General features: G+C 38.2%; 1 protein-coding gene across 1 annotated transcript in view; it reads right to left on the bottom strand.

The window, feature by feature from the left end:
* P3H2 (prolyl 3-hydroxylase 2) overlaps window positions 1-17,725 on the bottom strand; it is a 154,884-nt gene that overhangs the window by 112,349 nt on the left and 24,810 nt on the right. The window lies entirely within an intron of this gene.

Raw genomic sequence — 17,725 nt, forward strand, 5'->3', positions numbered from 1 at the left:
TCAGTTCTCCTACATATTGATTCTTTTACATCCAAAAAATGAAATTAAAGTATACTTTCTAAGACTTTTCTTTTTAAAAAAGAAGTTGCAATTTGTTTTCAAAGACCAGACGTAATCTATTATGACTCTCTCAACTCTTGCTACACATACCATTCCAGGCCCAGTGGTATCCTGAGAAACCGTGAAAAAAATGCTTCATATTAGTGAGGCCAGTATTTTCATAAGTGACACTTAAATTAGTTTCAACCAAAATTCTATTCTCTGGTATATTTGTCCAAAACAGCCTCACGCATCAGTGCCTTCCACACAGTAGAAACTCAATAACTATTCGGGTGATTAAGGAATGAATGTCGGCCTCTATGTGGTTTAGCCCCAGGCCCTGGAGTTGTACCCTTTGGGGAGAGTATAGCAAGAAAAACAAGAAAGTCTATGGTGACACACTTTTTGTTTCTCTTCTGGAGCATTGCTAAGACTTTTGTTTCCAATTAAAGGATATTGCTACTTTCAACGTGGGGCTTAATTAGCTCACCAACCTCACTGGGTGTGGGCATCTTTTGACTTTTCACTGACTTCAGGGCTGAAAACAACTGAGGGTTCAGAGTCCCAAGAAATCTTTTCCTAGTCTCAAAGTAGATACAACATATTTGATGGGACATTTTAAACTCCTTCTATAAATAAATCTCCCCTTCACCTACCCTAAGTTCCAGCCAAAGAAAACTTTCCTATAAAATTTAAACACGTTCACTTTTCCTCCTTTCCCAGTCCTATGTGTTAAAATTCTGCCTATCTCTTCAGTGACTGAAATGTCCAAGCACTCCAACATTCAGAGGTAAAGTAAAAATGAAGATCCAGCAAAGGAGACAGAAAACAGCCAGTTAAACAGAAGGAAGTCGAGCAAGAGTGAAGGAAAGAATGGCTAGAGAAGGGAGGGTTTCAAGATACAATGTGTGAAATACTACTGAGAGGTCAAGAAGTTGAAGTCAGATAACTGATCATCGGTTCTAGCAAGGTGTAGACCACTGGGGACATTTATGAGTGCCATTTCAGTGCATGGTATAGATGGAAATCTAACATGAGTACTGAGCAAAGTGAGAGAGAGGACGTAGAGACAGAAAGTCCAGACAAGTTTTTAAAGTTATAATAATGGAGGAAAAGTGAGGTCAAAGGTGGTTTATTTGTTTTAAGATGGGTCCATTCAGGTAGGTTTGTGAGCTGATGGCAATCACCCAGTGACTACAGAGAAACTGATGGTGTAGAAGAGAAAAAAAGGATAATTGTAAGCATTAAATCCTTTGGAAGGCTAGAGGAAATGGGCTAGATCCAGGGTACTAGTAAAAAATCTCGATCTAATGTTGATTTTGTATAGAGATTTATTTCCTTTCATATTATTATTATTATCATTATCATTAGTATTGAGATAGGAGGGAAAGAAGCAGTGTCTATCTACTACAGAAGCTGGTGGATTGATGGACTTGATTGTGACAAGATGGGATTGTTCTCATCTCATGACCTCTATCTCATTCTCTTAGAAGTCATAGTACATTAGCAGATGTAGAAGGGGTTCTAAAAAGAATCTGGTTCAACTTTCTTGTCTTGCATTTAGGGTAACTGAGTTCTAGGAATATCCAGTGAGTTTCTAGTTACAAAAAGCCATGTGTCCTCTGAAAGAGTACTGGGGATTTCTCTTAGTCATGCTGCCTCTCCTTTTTCTCTCCAGCATTGTCAAGAGCACCCCATCCAAGGAGGGAGTGCTCACACTTACAGCAAGGAGGCAAGAGTTTATGAGACAATAAATCTGGACTATCTACATAGTCATTTCTCCTTCCCACATTAAACATTCTTATTTTTAACGACATATTCACAGCCAGGCTTCTCAAAAACTTATCTTTAGTAAAAACACATTGTCTGCCTGAAGCAGGAACTTCCATTACCTCAAACCTGCCTCAAATTCCAGACTCTTGCTACAGCTTCATCTTTCATGTTTATGTGTTGCCCTCACTTCATTAATTTCTGTTAGCTAAGCCCAAAATGTTGGTCTTTAAGCTGACCAGAGCAGAACATATTAAACATAGACTGCACAGGATCTTTTTCAATGATTTAAAAGCAGAATAAATTAAATCAAGGAAAATAATTTATTAGAGAAATTTTAAAAAGTAAGATAACTTGGCTCTAATTCTGGATTCTGGAACATTTTTTTCCCACTAGCCTCCAAGAGATACATCAAATCTATGTACCTAATTTCCTCAATAAATACCAACATGTTTCAGGATGACATCTTTGCACTGAAATTGATGAACTAAGCAAAGTTCCATGACCTTGGCTTTAGCTGTCATGATTTGTTTTAGACAGTAACCAAACTTTTGATTACAAAAGTTAAAAATAAGATAATTACTAGTCAAATTATTCCAATGAGGATTTTAAAAGCACTATTGGACTATTTCACTACTTTCCATTCCAGAAAAGATCATACTCACTATCTTCTTGTACTATTCATGGGTCTTTCTAGGCACGCACATGTTGAAATCAAAAAGAAAAAGTTGCAAATGTGAAAGAGTCCTCTGAGAGTGATTAAAAAGGGGATTAATTTTTCTAGTATTTAGGATTTATTTCAAATTAGCTCTGGGTAAATCTTCTGATCTCAGGTCTAAGTTTGGGTAATAAACAATTCAAGAAACAATGACGAACTAAGAAAAATATGTGCAGGATTAATATCCTTAGTCATAAAGTAAATCCTATATAGCAACAAGAAAAATAATCGATACCTCAATAACATGGATAAAAGGCATAAGCAATGATCAATAAACATTTTTAAAGATGTTTTATATTTGATAATCAACAATGCATATTAACACAAGATGTATTTTTTATCCAACAAATTGTCATAGTTTCCTTTATTTAAGTATAATTTAGAAAGCTGGCAGTGGTTCTAGGAAACAGATACTCAGCCTCTTATATTTAGATTATTAAGTGATACCAACTTTCTCAAGGGCAATTTGGCATTATATATCAAATGTCTTAAAGCATGCATACTATCTGATCTAGCAAGTCTACTCTTAGGAATGTATTTTTAAAAAATGATGACAAATGAATATTTAAATTAAATAATGAGAATCATGCAATATTTATGAGAGTGTAAAACTGTACACAGCGCAAATAACTAAGCAGGTATTTGTTAAATAGATTATAATATATTCATATAATAGTTACATTACAGCCATTTAAAAATTTAAGAGGTCTATTTTATATTTTTTAATTAATAGAAGTTACAGAACAACATGCACAATATGATTCAAATTTTGTTTAAATATACATGAACATGCAGTGTGCACGTATCTGAAATGGTATACATTAAAGTGTTACAAATGGTTAGGCTTAGGTGATGAAGCTGACTAAGTATTGATTACTTAGATTTAGATTTCTTATTTGTACTTTGCTTCTCTGTATTTTGCAAATTACCTGCAATGAGCATATATTATTCCAGAAAAATAAATATTGTTCTTAAACCACTTAAGACTAAGTATTATTCTTAAACTCCTATTGTAACAGCTTCATGTCATAGTTACTACCTTCCTATACTGTTCTTAAACTGCATTTACATGACTGCAAATAGCAAAAACAAAATCACATGATTATATAAAAAGATGATATAAACAGTAGCATGTAATCAACCCTGTAAAAATGTTGATTATCAGAATTTGGCACTAATGAAACACAGATATCTAATTTGGAATTTTGAATGGACTGCAGATGTTGGTAAACAGTCTTCGTTAAATAGATGTGCAGTTTGTGACGTACAACCTGCGCAATTTTTTGTGCATATGTGAAAAAGATTAAAAGTGAATCCAGCCATTGACCCCTGGCTTGCTCCCACAGACTCACAGCAGAGCTAGAAGGAAATCTGAGAGGTCACTGAGGCTATAATCTCTCACCCCACCTCCTGAGTGCTACAGATAAGAAATGCTGCAATGGCTTGGGTGTCATTCCAGTTTGAACAGCTCTGAGAAGACCTTATTCCTCACAATGAACCACAAACCATCTGCTTCCTTTCAACTTCCAGGCAAGTCTGAGCTAATCAGCTACAGGCATGCTTGAATGTAGACAGTAGAAAGATCATCAGCCACTAAGGCCTAGAATGCACCCTGTCATGTGGCCTGGGAACTGCGGCTGCCACCGCAACTCTGGTGGGCATGACTGAAGGACGATGACAGCTGTGTGCCCAGAAACTACAGTGTGGTCAACGAAAGTAGGACAAGTGCGAACAGCAGGGCCAGAATGTCTAAGGCTTGGCTGATGCCAACTGAATTTCTTTTTTCAAAGCCAGTGGTGCAGTGGGGTATGGATGCTTTCATAATCGTGAGCTAAAGGAAGAGATGTTTGTGATAATGGAAGCAGACAGTCCAAGTGCAGCCAAAGACTTTTGTTCCTTTTGAACTAAAGCCATACCTCAAATGAGCTACAAATAAGACTGTTTGGTGCATCAGGACTTTGCCTGAATTTTTAAAATGATAAAGAGGACTTACAAAGAATGCTTTTGAGGGCAGTTTGCTTTTTTGTGTGTAAGGATCAACTATTGAAGCAGATCATTCAGTGAATGATTTGTCATTAGATTAAAAAATATCCCCATACCAAAAAAAAAAAAAAAAAACAGGATACTTAACCTACAAGTCAGGAAACTTGGATTTTACTCTGGAATCTTTATAAAAAAGCTATGTGACTCTAACTAAATTACTTAATCTTGTACAGTTTCAACTTATTCATTAGTAAAGTGTCATTGAACCACTTAAGATCTCATTTATCCCATTGAGTCTGAATCTAAACCTAGAACACTAGGATTCTAAATTTATAATCTCACAGCAAAGGTTTCTCTATAAAGAGAAAGTGACCCCCTAATTTTATAAAACACAATATAATTCCCACGTTTACAAAAGCTGTACTTGTATGAATATTATAGAACCAACCCCATCTCATTACAGCCACAAGGGGAAAGATAAAGAGAGAGGGGATGTGTGCACATGTAAACACAAGCCTATTGTCTCTGTACTCAACACTCTTGATTGTCAACTATTTGTTTCATGTCTTTTTCTCTAACTTTCTCATGTATCCTCTTAGTTCCCTCTAATACATTTTAGAGTTTTTAGCTCTGGTTGATTCTGACTCAGCCCCACTGGCATGTGTGATTCAATGGTTTGTGTCAAGCATGAATTTCAGCCCAGTGCCCTCCATCCGACATATTCTCATTCCTGAGCCTGATGGCAGAACTGGTCTCCTAGCAACACTGAACATTTTCTCTGCCTAGTCATCTGTAGCAACTGGCTCTTTTTCAAGGTTCTCCTTCGCTCCTTCTCTGTCCAGACAAACCAAAAACCTTTATGCCATTAAACGGATCTGAGGTCTGGATTCAGATCTGGAAAATCAGTTGAAATTACATTTTTTCTCTCCCATGCTAGGTCTCCTTCTCCCCTTTTCGCTAATCTCTTTTCTGTCTCTCACTCAGATACACACACACATCAGCAAACAGAATGGTCTTGATATCTATTCTGAGTAATGGTAATATTGTCTAGTACAAACACATGGAATGCTCCTTACTAGTGGTAAACTTAGGAATCCTCATCACCTCTTTAATTACGTCATCATGTAAAAGGGGGATGATAAATATCCACCTCACAGAGTTTGGGTGAGAATCCAAATATACAATGAATAATAAAGGGTTTTGAAATAATAAAGGCTGCATAAACACTCGTTATTACATTAACTGAATTAATTTTAACAATAAGCAGAGGAAATGACCTTTACACACAGATTTAGGAAGAGAAACATAGGAACAAGGTTGTGAAAACTAGTCATTATTCACGTACTATCAAAGTTCTGATCATGACATGACCGGAATTTACCCTCTATCATTCAAATTCCAAGTTTAATCAGAGCCTCGCAGAGAGGACTGATTGCAGCTGATGGGAATATGAGACCAGGAAAAGGGAAATGTCATTCAATATAGCAATTTTCAGATGGTTCAAAATGCTCCTGTTGGCCCAAGGCAAATCTACAGAGGGCCCTTCCACCTGCTTCCAACATAGCTCAAGCTAAAATGGAGGCACAGGAGCTACTCTGAACCTTCTCCATCCCCTTCCTCAAGAGACAATAAAGTAGAACTAGAGTTTGGAGGTAGGTAGGGTGGAAAAATACCTAAGGGGGAGAGGAACTTGGTCAGCCTTCAAAATCCCTAAACTGTAAACTTCATAAATCCAGAGATCGAAGGTTGCTTGTTTTATTCTTAAATTATCATTGTCTTCATTGCTCAGAATAAGGCCCAATATTTGGTAACCTTTTGATAAACATTTGTTGAAAGATGGAAGAATTCAGTAGTCAGGGATATGAAACTGTTTATTTTAGCAGTTTTGCTTCCAGTTATGATGAATTTGATTGAAACTAATATGATTACTATTATTAAACAAGAAAATATGTGTCAATCATTTGGCATTTAGTAGGATCTCAATAAATGGGAGCTGCTGTTGTTTCATCTGCTACTACTATACAATTCAACCATCACTTACTACCACCTGCTAAAGGTAAGTGATTAGAGGAAATTATGTACAAGGAGCTTTATAATTTAGCAAAGGAGAAGGACAAGCAGTAACAGCCCCACGAGACAGAAGAGCATATATTATACGAAGACCAACTGGCATACATGTCCACAGACTGGAAAGGGCTAGAGGTAGCAATGTCAAGTATTACCACCCTCACTCAATTTCACAGAGAAGAAAAAACAGGCTCAGTTCCCTAGGCTCTGACTGTACATCTAGACTTGTCCTTTGTTTGTTTTTTACTTAGATTATCATTTACTTCCTGCAAACGAAGACTTTGCACTTTCAGGGAAGCAGCAAAGACAGCAGTGTGTATGCCTGCACGTTCTTAGTCAAAGGATGCAAGAATGGTCAGACAGCTCCCTTGGACCCTCCGTTAGAAGGTACAGGATGGTGAGAGGACTGTTTGCGTGGAGACCGTATGCACAGTGGTTGGAGGTGCGGGCTCTGGAGCCCAAATGCCCACCATGCTCCAGTCTGAGCTCAGTCACTCACTAGCTATGTGACCATGGACATCAACTTAACCACGCTGTACCTCAGCGGCCCACTTTGTAAAGTGGGGACATAACAGCACCTACCATAAAGGATAATTGTAAGAATCAAGTTAATACATGTAAGCACAAGTGAGCAATAAATAAATTTAAATTTTATTTTTATTAGGATATGATCTGGCAGCATCCCTTTAGGTATATGCCCACAGCTCATAACATCTTATTTCCTTAACAACAAGTTTTCCTGAGATTGAGAGCCCACTAACGTCCCAAAGATATAGAAAGACACTGCCAAGTGTGCATCTCTCTTTCCACCTTCTTAACTGAGTATCCACCAACACCATGCACGGGGCTTGGAACTGGTATACAGAAATAAATAAGACATTGAACTTCCTCTTTCTTAATTCATAGACTTGAGGTAGTATGTTTACTGGTCAGAAGTCTGGGCTTTAAAGCAGATCGATCTGAATTTTAAATGCTGTCTATCATTTACTAACTGTGTGCCCAGTTTTCTCATCTGTAGTGGGGAGGGAGAGTGTTAATAGCAATGTCAGATATCTATGATAGGCCATTTACACAGTGTATGAAAAGTGATTAGGACAGTGCTTAGATTACAAAACAATTCAATAAATAACTTCACTGTTATTATATAGTAGAGAAAGGCAGGTTATACATTATAATTATAGTAAAGGCAGAAAAAACAAATAGAGAATCTACAGGCATGGACTAGCTAGGTAACTGGCTATACAGTCTTGAAAATCAGTTCAGAGGGTGGAGTTAAGGCTTGAAAGGCAAAAAGAAGAGTATGGATAAAACCACAGATATGGGGGGGGGGATAAATTGGGAGATTGGGATGGACATATGCCCACTACTATATATAAAATAGATAACGAATAAGAACCTACTGTGTAGCACAGAGAACTCTAGTCAATACTCTGTAATGACCTATATGGGAAAAGAATCTAAAAAAGAGTGGATATATGTATATGTATAACTGATTCACTTTGCTGTACAGCAGAAACTAACACAACATTGTAAATCAACTATACTCCAATAAAAATTAATCTAAAAAACACAGATATATAACTGAGCATGATGAATTCAAGAAGCCGTAGGCATAAATAGTGGGCAATGAGGCTGCAAAGAAAGCAAGGTTACATTATGTGAAGGACCTTGGGTGTTGCGTTAAGAGTTTTAGTCTTTATCTCATTGTCTCCAGATGATCTTGAGGACAAACCTGGAAGAGAATGAAATTTGAGCAATTTTTATAACCTCCACTCTAGGTGAGGGTAAAAGTTGAGGGAAAAATCATTTAAAAACCCACGAATCCAGGCAAAGTCTGTGATGAAGTAAGGGAGAACAAAATTAAAATAATGGCCTTCCCATCTGCTAGATTCACAGACACCTTCTAGAACCTCTTAATTAAAGAAGAAGAAACATTCTGATGTTTCATTCCTAAACAGACAATAATTTATTTCAAAAGAAGTGCAAGGTTTAGATTGCCATGCTCATATGAACAGCTCCGGCTGACATTCACACCCAGTTAAACTATCTAATGCTTACGGTGACACCAAGCAAACAAATGGCACTCCTGTGCCTCAGTGTCTGAGTTTCCTACATAATAGGAAAAGCATAGGTATCTTTTTCATAGGGCTATAGAAATTATCAAAGACTAGATTATAATAAGTATTATACATTTAAATAAAAGTCTTTACAATTTTCTTATCTGATTTATTTTTTTTTACTTTGGTATGTAATTAATATATAAAAATATAGCTTCATGTTACCATTGACTCCAAATAGAAGGGCTTCCTACATTGAGTTGTATGTTATATGTTTACAAAACTGAAATTGAATATAAGTGGAAAGAAAAAGAGTGATTTGAAAAGGGAAAATGGCCTTCAAGTTTTTTCAGGGAAACGAGTCTGATTCCTAAAGTGAACTACCATCCAGTTTGACCGTCCTCTCTTCTTCAGGCCTAAGAGCACAAGAAACGCTTTCTAAGCCCATCATTCTAGTCTGGAGGAGAAGCACAGTGATACACCTGCCAGCACTGTTTCTATGCCTACCCTAGGTATTATCAGTTTTCATTGCATTATTTTCCTCAAAATCTTAAAATTATCAATTTACTTTAAACCAACTCTACCTTAGAACAAAAACTAAGTTATAATATGAAATGCAGAAAAACTGAAGGGATTCAAAAAGTCAATGATAGGCCTGGAGAGGTAGGAAGAACATGAAAATACCCAGCCATTCATTCTAACAAAATTACAATTCATGGAGTTAAAAAATGTTCTGAATTTCTGAGACATGACACTCAAGGCACTCAGCTGAAGAGGCTAAACAAATGAATGGCTAAAACACTGGCCTTGCTGTGAGATGAACCTCAGATGTCAGTCCTGAATTTGTCTTCTTCTAATGGTATGAATGTGCAGAAGGCAGTCTTGATTTCCTTGTAGAAAAATGTCTACCTCAAGATTCTTATGAGGAATGAATGAGTATATTAAGGCATGTACTTAGCAGAGTGCTTTGCACAGAGGAAATGCTCAGAAAGGATTAACTACAAATCCTGATGTCTATAATAAGGGAAAATGGAGAATTACTTCCAGGAAGAGACTATACACACACACATTTTTTGACAAAAATTGAAATTTTATTGTAATCATGTTTTGATTAAAGAACATAATACTCCAAGTTTAAGTGGGTGAATATGTATATATAACTAGAATTTCACAATGCAGAGAATCACGGAACTTACCTGCATCCACCCAAGGTCATCAAAACTGAGCAGCTAATAAGGGTGTCTAGCACTTTCTCTTAAGACAAAATTGATTTTCTGAAGTCTTGAAAACCCACTTATGAAAATACTTTGCAGTCTTCCTTCTTCAGTATAATTTATCCAAGATCACATTTGGCCTGAGAAATGCAAAACATTTTACATATTTTAAGGGAAAGACAGGGAGAAGAGATGGGATGCTCGTGGCGAAGTCTGAACAGCAGGAAACACTAAAGTCATCAGAAGTGTCCGGGGAGGAGGTATGCCTCATGCATCTACATCAAAGGAAGAAAGCCCACACCCTTTCTATTTTGGATAAGGAAAAGGAATTAACTCCCTGGTGTGTTCTTTTCCAATAAAAACTACAGCCTGCATAAATTTCCTCAAGACTCAAAAAAATTCATATGTGCTAAAAGGACCCAACCATTTTCAAAGGGTTTTTAAATGTTAACCTTTTAACTGGGGAAAAATGAGGGGGTAGAAATTACATCTGTCATCAAAGGATCCTCCCTTCTAAAAATGTGTAATTGTGGTGTGGCCTGCCCCATCACTGGCATAAAAGCAGCTCTAAATAAAAGTTCTTTCTAAAATCAACTGCGTATAAAAATTCCCTAGGCACCCATAGAGACCTAATCCATCCTCAAATCGTGTACAGCCTTTCAGGAACATTTCGGATTAGCATCAAACATTTTTTTCCCCTTTGCCAATTGCACTCAAGAGCAACTCTGGGCTCCAAACAAGAGAATCCTGCCTTGTGGCTCCCACTGGGCTTGTATTTGTGTTCAGACAAAATAATTAGCTTGTTTAAAAATGAACAAATAAACAATAACCACAGACTTGGTTGGAATATAAAAATGGGAATTTGGATGTTTTCATTATAGTAACAATTGACAGGTTAAAAGCCTTTTAATGTGCTCCATGCCCATTATTTTGAAAAAAATATTACCTCAAAGGCAAAAGATATTATTTGTCAAAGCAACTTGAGTTGTTAGTGAGAAGATGATTTGAGGAGTAGTGTGATTCCTCAGTGACTTAGCTCGAGTCAAACAGCTATTAAAGGGCAGAGTCAGGATATAAATCAATTCATGAGAAGCTTAGGACTCAAATGAGCTGATTGTGTATACTGTGCCTACTGTGTGTGTAGCTAGAATTCCTGAATCATTCCTCACTATTCAGTTCCTTGATCCTGCAGTAAAACCTCCTCAATGTATTTGCAGCTAACGAGCTTCAGGATGGGAAGATTTCATAAATAAGAGGTCTCTACTAACCCTTTGAATGTGGATGACAGAGGATTTTTTTTAAACCAACCTTTGCCACGACTTAAAACAGCATTTAAACAGCATTTTCATCATCTAAAACATAAATAACATTATTTTGTGTCTAAATTATTCAGAAAGTTGTCTTAATTTTCTCCGTCTCTTGGCCAGAAGATGTACCTTTAGTCTTAGGTCATGTTATTTACTTACAAGTCCTAAAAGCATATTTGAAGGGGAGGGAAACTCAACTGTGAAGACTCTATAAAAGCCAAACACCAATTGAATAAATGAATAATTATGGATGCTAAAAGTAAAGCTGTTATTTCTAGCCAAAGGCCTTGCAGTTGTAAAATCGTATTCAATGTTAAAAAAAATTAATATATAAAAATATGCCGGCTTCCCTGGTGGCGCAGTGGTTGAGAGTCTGCCTGCCAATGCAGGGGACACGGGTTCGGGCCCTGGTCTGGGAAGATCCCACATGCCGCGGAGCAACTAAGCCCGTGAGCCACAACTACTGAGCCTGCGCGTCTGGAGCCTGTGCTCCGCAACGGGAGAGCCCGCGACAGTGAGAGGCCTGTGCACCGCGATGAAGAGTGGCCCACGCTCACCGCAACTGGAGAAAGCCCTCGCACAGAAACGAACACCCAACACAGCCAAAAATAAATAAATCAAAAAAAAAAAAAAAAAAATGCCAACTCTATGAAATGCCTTTATTCCATTTCTTTATTTTTCCTTTTATGAGACAATATGAAATAACATGAAACACACAAGCTTTGGAGTCAAACAGACCCCATCTCCAATCTTTTCTCAACTGAGCTTTCTGAGCTACAGTCTCCTCAGTCCTAGAGCAGACTTAATATCTATCTCACAGTTTTTTATTCAGATTAAAAAAAACACTATACAGATTTTGGAGAAAAAAATTAGAATTATGTTCATCCCAAATGCTGAATTAGAGAGCACATGCAGGCTTGGCTTAAAGAACTTTGTTTAGGGCTTAAAGAACTTAGATATGAATTATTCTTATGTTGCTCCTGGTGAAACTCTCTCATTTCACAGTTATAACAAATGAGGCTCAGAAAAGAATCGTGGTTTTTTCAGGGTCATAGTAAATGGGGGGAGGAAAAGGAGCTAGAACCTAGTGATCCTTCTGACAATGCACAGCATTGTCTAATGATGCAGCCATTTGTGATGTCTGCTGTTTTTACTGGGGGTTTCAGTATAACCAAGAGGGCCAATATGTTGACATACCTATATTTGTAGATGCAGACATATGTAAAGCTTGCTAACCCCCTGAGATGCTACAAGTCTCTGGATATATGCTGTTAAATATATAAGCTTTTAAATGGAGAACAGAAGTGTTGCCATAGCAGGAAAGTGATTGACTTCCCAATTGCTAGACAAGTGCCTGCACAAACTATCTAATCATGTGTAGCTCTGCACAATCTAATAGATGAAACCCGTTTCTTGTAAATGAATGCCTCTTCAGAATTGTTACTCTTATTGGAGCTGACTACCTATTCTCCTGTTCATTGTTCAGTAACAATTACTTTTAACCCTTTATTTGAAACAGATTAGAAAATCCAGAGGGAGAAAATACTAATGTTTACGTATAGAACTGACTTTTGAATTAATGACATATTTAACATGTTTGTGAACGTCCCCCTCCAAAAACATGGCTTATAAAAATGTGGCGTATTTTCACTTTGCTGAAAACTTTGTCCTTACCTTACTTAGATCTCAAATTTAAAAATCCACACTTCTATATGTTCCCAGTAAGTTTACAAAATTAATAACATGTAATGATTTGATTTTTAAATTTTCCCTGGACAGGCAAAGAGAGATGAGAATATTCTATTGAGTATAGCAAAGCGTATTAAAAAGACTTCAATAAAGTTCATTCTCTATTAGTGCAGAAGACTGCATGTTTGTGTTCCCTTCCAAGATTCATATGTTGAAACTCAATCCCCAATATTATGGTCTTTGGAGGTGGGGACTTTGGGAAGAGATTAGGTCATGAGGATGGAGCCCTCATGAATGGGATGAGTGCCCTTTGAAAAGAGACCCCAGAGAGCAACCTTGCTCCTTCTACCATGTGAGGCAAGAAGCCAAACGTCAAAGAACCAAATTCAGGATCTGCCAGTGCCTTGATGCTGGACCTGACAGCCTCCAGAACTGTGAGAAATAAATTCTTTTTGAGAAATAAATTTTTGTTGTTTCATAGGCCACTCAATCTATGGTATTCTGTTATAGCAGTCCAAAGGGACTAAGAAAATTACCAAAACTAGCCTCACTAAATTTACTTCCAAACTCATTATACTGTTTATTTTGACTGATGGCATCACTAACTACATCATCACCCAAGCAACAAATGCTGACGTCATCTTCAACTACTCATCCACCAAATTCAAACTAAATCCGTATGACTATAATCTCCTTAGTATATCTTGACCCCATTGTCTCCTCTTATTCTTCACAGAGTCTTCTAATTAGTGTCACTGGATAGTCTCTTCCTGGATGAGAAAAGAGGATAGACAGCGCAGAGAGGAATCCCTGGAGAAAGAATCAGACTTTTATGAAAGAACCTAAGTACCATAGCATGAGGTGTCGGCTTCCCTGGGTGTCACCTAGAGGTACTGCTGGCCCCCAGATGCCCAGCTCTTCCTTCTACCTCCCAACCAGCAGTGGCCTTCCTGGTTTCCTCAGCCTGCATATAGCCTGAAGGGGATCCAGTCCTCCAGCTTGCACAGGAGAAACTTTAGAATTGATACAATCATGGTTGTGCAGAGCCCTGCGGTCATCGTGCAATGAGAGTGCAGTGTGTAAAGATTTCAGTTTCATAAATGGTTAGGACTAAGGAAATCATAAATCTGAACTCTTCTGCCCAAAAGGTCAAGTGGGACCAACTGTACCTCAGTGAATGTCAGTCCAGGGGCCAGAGCCAAAGGACTCCATGAGGATCTGGACAAATCTTCTCTCCTGACACCAAGAAGTTACATTAAACCCTTTCAAATACTTAGAAACAATCTCTGTTATGTTGCAAAGGAGCATGGGGAAGAAACAGAAAATCGGAAAGACTGAGCATTTTCCCAAAAAGATTGCTATTTAAAACAGACAAGATGGACTTCCCTGGTGGTGCAGTGGGTAAGAATCCGCCTGCCAGTGCAGGGGACGTGAGTTCGAGCCCTGGTGCAGGAAGATCCCACATGCCGTGGAGCAACTAAGCCCATGTGCCACAACTACTGATCCTGCGCTCTAGAGCCCATGAGCCACAACTACTGAAGCCCATGCACCTAGAGCCTGTGCTCCGCAACATGAGAAGCCACCGCAATGAGAAACCCACGCACCGCAAAGAAGAGTAGCCCCCGCTTGCCGCAACTAGAGAAAGCCTGCGCACAACAACGAAGACCCAACGTCGCCAAAAATAAATAAATAAATAAATTTATTTTAAAAAATTAAAAATAAAAATAAAACAGACAAGACCATAAGGGGATGAGATGTCATTAACTGGCAAGTTAAAGTCCCTCTACATAGCCCAGCCCCTGGCCCACTACTCGGCAGGATAGAAGCTTATGAGAAAGGTTACATCTGTTATGGAACATAAGCTTTAACTTATTTGCACATGTGAGTAGTAAGCAAATTTGCGACCCCTATGTGATAATCCATGCTATTGACTCTAACTTGAACTCTGCAAACTCTTACCATCTACCCAGACCCAGTTAAGGTCACCTCCTCTTATAAGGTCGCAGCCTGACAAATGCCACCAGGTAGAACAAATTCCTTTCTATGCATATTCCACAACACTCTGCATGTACCTCTCTATAAAAGTATTTTTCAAATTCTATCACTACTCTTTCAACATCTGTATCACCTGCTTTAAGATTCTTTAGGAAAAGGTCAATGTCTTAGCAATCTACACTGCTCTACAATATAAATTAAAGATCTTAGTGCACCTCAGGAACTCAATATTTGCTGAAGAATTGATTAGTAATTCCAAATTCATATCTATAAAATTCCATAATGCTCCTAATTCTTGTGGGGTTTTGTTAGTTTTGTTTCTGATGAGTATTCTTGGGTAGCAAATGAGTGGGAAGAAAGGGCAGGGAAGAGGAAGAAAGAAGAGAAAGACAAAAATTGTCTGGATTACTGTAAATTAAAGGGAGAGTTGACTACCCTACAGTGTCATAGATAACTAATCAGAAGGATGCCTTATTATATTTCACTGACAAATAAATATTAGAAATAAAGGCATTGGCCCAAGTTTTTAATAAATTCTTGAAGCCACTGCCTTCTGACTCCTCAACCCATGAATTACACTATTAAAGTTTTTCTTATCAAAATTACATGCTAGATTTTCAACTTGACTTTAGTCAAGGTAAGTTTAACAGAGACCAAATAAAAAATTCCATCTGGAACACATGGAAACAATCTTCATTTCAATAGATCTAAAGTCTCAGTTGTTGATAAACATAAAAGTTAAAGCCTTTTTTAAAGGAGTTCTTTCTTAGGTCCTTAAAATGAATACCCCCTTTAAACATTCTTGGAATCATTAAAACGTTATTTCCTCAGAATATTAACATACCTAATATTGCATCTGTATAATCATGCTGTGGGGTAAAATCCCTTGGCAATACTGAGTGACATAACTGTATTGGACTACATTAGAACCTTCTGAGATGTCTTGGGTGGAAGGGAGAGAAGGCAGATTATTCATTAAGCTCAAAACTTCCATGTTTCTTTGTTGATCTGAAAACTAAATCTCTGCTTCTTTCTACACTGCTGATGGTAAAGAAAACATGTGGGTCTCTCTTGTGGCTGGACTGTCAGCAAAATGAGTCAGACTTGGGGACAGAAGGATAAAAATTGTGTCTAATATCATACCCTTCTCTTGGCTTATACTTGCTAACTGCAATATTGGGGTGAACATTAACACAACCTATGAGACCAGACCAGAAGAAGGGTAAAGGGAAATTGTTTTTTCTCCCCTGAGTAACAGCTATGGACTTGTGAGAATGTCAAGGACTGATCTAAAGAAAGATCCTTGTGCTTGGATCTCTTCTCACTTTAAAAAAAAAAAGAGGGACTTCCCTGGTGGCACAGTGGTTGGGAATCCGCCTGCCAATGCAGGGGACATGGGTTTGAGCCCTGGTCTGGGAAGATCCCACATGCTGCGGAGCAACTAAGCCAAATAAATAAGTAAATAAATGAAGAAAAAAAAAAAAAAAAGAAACTAATTTTTTTTTTATTAATGAGATTCATTTTTATTAAAATGAAAAATTTTGCATAGCATTTTTACATATATGACTGCCAAGAAAACAGTCCCTGTAATACTTGGGGATATTCAGGAATGAACTTCCTTTCACCCATGGAACGTGCAATATTTGACTCACCTCTAACCACCCTCCAGCTCCTCTGCACATACACCACCCTGAGCACCCAGAGTGTATGAGAGCCAACGGGAATAAGAACTAGATCTAGTTTTGTTAGAAGTCTTCCCTGCAGCCCCTGGTGTCCTCAGGCAGATGCTGGGGGTTCCACAATCACACCGCACGCTCTAGTCCTTTATCTCTTAGGACCCCTGCCCGCACCATCCACAGACAATGACCAGGGAAGTTTCCAACGGAGTGAATCAGGGGTTGAAGTTAATTAAAAATCCCAAAGTAGTCACATGAAACAAAAACAATGCAGGATGGGCCCCCATGTCCTGAGGCCAGATTATTAAGAACTGCTTAATCTCTCCTTCCCTGTGATCTTCTCCCCCTGCCCTCCTAACCAGAGGCAGGACTGGGTAGGTGCTCTCTACTGACTCTAGAGGGTAGTCACAAATGCTTACCTTATATGCCATCCTCTACCTCCCCTCTTTTTGTATCTTGTCAGTGCGTGGATGTACCTTTTATAGGAATAAGCCAGGGAGGCCTCTGAGACATTTGAAGGGAAACGTCAGAAACTGGGAGACAAGTGTTTGGTTGTCATGCTGGGGCTTCCCAGCCCCATGGAGTCATAATAATCTGGGCAGGGCAAGATGGGTGTCCAATTTGTGAGGTCTGTTAAAAAAGACTTGGAAACCACAAGACTACCACCCTAGTGTAATTTGGGTTTTCGATCCCATATTTAGCTCTAGTACTGCTTGCTTCCACATCACATTTCAGTCACAGAGTGAAGAAATGATGAATGGAGGCCTTTGTGGGGAAAGATTTCTGGGCCTGGCACAGTCTCAGTGGTTGATGAGGTAAAGGACTTGTGGTCTGGTGTCTGTGCCATAAAGTGAAAGGAATGTGAAGTCAGTGAGTCTCTCTGTAGGTAGATCATCGAAGACCTGGTGGGTAAGTCTTCACAACTGCTCCCTCCTTTCTGCTCCAACAGCATCTTTTCATTTCTCACTATGCATCAGGTCACACATGTTTCTTACGTAAATAAACATGGCTATGTCCTCAAATAATTGGTCATTTCTTTAGAGGGTAGTATTTGTTTCCTTTTCATTTCCTTTTCTTTCTGGGGTCTTCCAGATCATAGGCACTAAATATGTTGAGTTCAATGCTTACTGAAAACAAAATATTAATCTGGAAAACAAACATTTTAAAGATCTCATTTTGCAGTTCTCACTGTGCAGATGAGAGACTTAAA

The sequence above is a fragment of the Eschrichtius robustus genome, chromosome 6 (assembly GCF_028021215.1).
Source record: "Eschrichtius robustus isolate mEscRob2 chromosome 6, mEscRob2.pri, whole genome shotgun sequence".
NCBI classification, from domain to species: Eukaryota; Metazoa; Chordata; class Mammalia; order Artiodactyla; family Eschrichtiidae; genus Eschrichtius; species Eschrichtius robustus.